The sequence below is a fragment of the Morone saxatilis genome, unplaced genomic scaffold, assembly GCF_004916995.1.
Source record: "Morone saxatilis isolate NCDOM2014 unplaced genomic scaffold, NCSU_SB_2.0 Contig17, whole genome shotgun sequence".
Lineage (NCBI taxonomy): Eukaryota > Metazoa > Chordata > Actinopteri > Moronidae > Morone > Morone saxatilis.
Window position 1 is genome coordinate 27059325 of NW_023339729.1, and position 3665 is coordinate 27062989.

The following is a 3665-nucleotide window of genomic DNA, read 5'->3' on the forward strand; positions in this document are numbered from 1 at the left end:
CCCATCAATTATGAAAATGAATTAGTAGATGTGGGGGGTGGCGTGGTTTGTGCTCAGCTGCAGGAGAGAGGTGTGGGGAAGGCTTGGGAGCGGCACCAGGTGAGTTGATCACCTCACCTGCTGATAATAATTAAGGACTCTTCCTTATATTGGCAGTAGTGTGCTGGACCGCGGAGAGAGACGGCCACGAGGAGTATCCCGTGACCAAACGCCAGAGCCTAGACTGCAACTATAGAGCATTGTGAGCAACGCTCGGAATAAAGTGTTGTGTGTCAAACGTCGGTGTGATTATTTTGTGCTGAGGAAACCCCGTCTGTAGCGGCGGACTTGCACAGTAGACTCTTCCTAACTATTAATGCAAAACATAATAATATATATATACAGTTAACATTACATATATTGTAGAGATACACTGCCTATTGTTGCATTAAGAGATGAATAAAGCGTCTCTTGTAGAGGAAGACGAAGACAAGGTCTTACAATATTCATATTAACTCTTGTCAATGTTAATTTTTTTTAGCCTGGCAATTTAAGAAGACTGATTTTTAAAAAAAGTGGATTTTCTTACATTGATAATGTAACTTCATCAAAAATGTCCATCCCGTCTGTCATTTCAGATGCAGATGGATCCAATTTGGTTTGGGTGCCCTTTCAAAGTTTTTCATTTAAGAATCTCATCAAATTATTCTCTGGACTTCCTCAGACTTAATCAAACATTTCTGTGTATTAAAAAAATTGATTGAGATTGAGATGCAATTTTCCTCATCCTGCTGCCATCACTAATGTGGCTGGAAAGCCACTCTAATAGACCCGTGACATTCACTGTGATGGATAACACGATTCAAGCTAATACTAGTACACTGAAATTAACCAATAGAGGCAACTGTAGAAATGAAGAAATAAATAAACAGTAAAGTTTGTAGAACACAGCAACATGATTTACAAAATGCTTAGCTTTTAACTAAAATATATATAATTTGTAGTAAGTTGGCTAAAATATGCAAAACCACTGGTATGATAATTTCAAATCAACATATTTTGGCTATAATAACCCTTGTTTACAGGACTGTATAAATAATAAACAAAAAATGACATTCAAATGGCCACTTCAGGTAAATAGACTAAAAAAGTGCGTTTGAGCAGGTTTTCAGTAAAAATTGTCTCATTTTCAATTTCTCAATATTGACAGATGCCCATTTACGAGACAGGGTGCTTCTACCGGCTCACATATTGAAAAACCCTGTGGGCAAAAGCATCAGTGAAATGCCTAAAAAGTCAGTGTTGACATGCATTTCTTTGGCCTGAGAGCCAAACTCTTCCAGTGCAATCTTAGCCATTATGAGAGAAACGAGGACAGAGCCCAGACAGAAGAGCATTTTCACGGCCACTTTCCACAAACATTTGGTTTAAATGCTGTTTCAATTATTCAGGGCTGTGCATGGAAAGGATATAGTGGGTATGTGTGTGTGTTGATACATTTATGATGAGGAAAACAGAAATGTCTGTCCTGTCGGGTTAAATCTTCTTGTCCCCTCCTCTCCACCCTCTCTTCTTCTGTCAGCCTTCATTCTTTTTTGTACTGAATTCAGGGTCCCTGTTATCTATCTAAGGACAGGCAGTATGTGCATTTGTGTGTTTGATAAATGGGCAGGATCAATACCTTCGACAGCAATTGTGGCTTTGTCTCAGACTTTGTACTGTACTAAAGTCTCTTTTGTTTGCATCTATGCTTGTTTTGTTTACGTGTTTCCAAGTCAGTGTTCAACTGGCTGCACTTTGCGTGTAAGTGCGTCTGCATGGCTGGTATGCTCCCGTTCAATCTATTTGTGAATCCTTGCCAAATCACAGATATAAATAAACCATAGCTGTGGCTGATACCCTGGCTGGGGCAAACCTCGTGCTCTGGCAGATGTAGATGACATCTGAAGTGTGCCTCTGTGTGTGTGTGTATGTATGTGCAGTGCGGGTCGTTTGGTTGAGGGACTATAGCTTCATACATGCAGCCATTTTGCTTTCTTGGAATGTGTGTGTTTGTGTGAGAAAGGGACGGGTGATGGGGGATTTAAGCACTTAAGTTAAATTCTGTATTCTTTGCAGCTGTGCCTTAGTCTAAATGAAGTGAAAACACACACGCACACACACACACAAATAAATATCCAAGTACTGACCTGTTTTCTCAGTACTGCAAGATGGCAAATTTGTTGCTCCTGAATTCATATTCAGCAGGAGCGTGTGCTCAGCAGTGTGCGGCTTGCTAAATATTCAGTGCTAAACACTTTATTATTGGTCTGCTAACTCATCTGTACCTGCCAAAGATGCACACATGAAAATCAACTGAGGGGAGTGAAGCTTTGGGCTCTGCTGAAGCCGCACTTGGCATTTGAAAGGAGAGTATGTTCTGTCAGAATGTTGAACAGCTGAAATACCTGATGTGAAGTTTTCAGTTTTATTAGTTTTGATTTCATATATATACACACATATATACATATATGTATATATAGAACTATATATACATATATATGTATATATAATTTTTGAATGTTTTTTTAAACACCACATTACAAGTAAGTAAAGCTTTTTTTGAGCAATCCATTACCTAAGACTATAGAGGTTTATAATCTTTATTCATTAAGGATTAACCTGTTGGCCATCACAAGGATCAAATCTGAGACTTTACATTTGATAATGGTACATTTCTTCAGAACCTGATTAATATCCCTTTCAAACGTCTGCATGGAGCCTTTCCTTACAGGTTATTTCCATTCTCTTGACAGCTCTCTGACACAAAAATATAAGCTGCTTGGAAAATAATGTAGGAAATGCCTTTAATGAGGAAGATAATCTTTTCATATCTGGTAGAGTCTTGTGAGATACTCATGTAGAATATAGGCATATGGTGAGATTACAGGGTTTTGGTTGCTTGTCTGTGCTGTAGCTCCAATATACAGTATGACAAAGACGGTTGGAGCTTTTTGTCTAATGCAGCCTAGTTTTGCCACTACAGTAATTGAACTATGATCAAAATATAGTTATAGCTACTGTGTTTGTTTGATGTTAAATAGTCTGATGAAACACAGTATGGTTAAGCGCTTACTCAATTATTTGTGGTTATTGTTTTTTTCAGGTTTAATGTCTTGACTTTTGTTCACGTTGAGTCCAGCATTTGATTCACCCCAACCACTCAACTAACTTAAGCTCTGTCCCAGATGGGTTACAGTAATGATAGTTAGTATTCATATTTTGCAGGACTCTGTTTCAACCTATTTGCAAAAAGGCTGGTTCCTAGCTGGCGTCCCCTTTGTACCAAACATGCTTGTTACCATATTTGCAACAAGATGCCGATTGTGACACTCTTAGCGATAGTTTTGCTATTCTAATTATACGTACAGGAGTCTAAGATATCAAGCAGTTAAGTGGCTGTATGCTGCATGGTATTGCAGACTCGGTGTTGGAATTTGCCGTTGTTTTCACCCTCCGGGAGTCATTTGATCAAACATTTTATGAGACTTATAGCTTAATGGGGCTTTAACTATCTGTCATTTAATAAAGGGCATTTCTTTGGCAAAGAAGGGGCATTATTTACTTTTGGAGGAGCCCCACGTCTACTCTCTCCATTTCAGTTTCAGCCTCTTTCTCTCTCCATTTCTATTTGCTTGTCTTCCTTT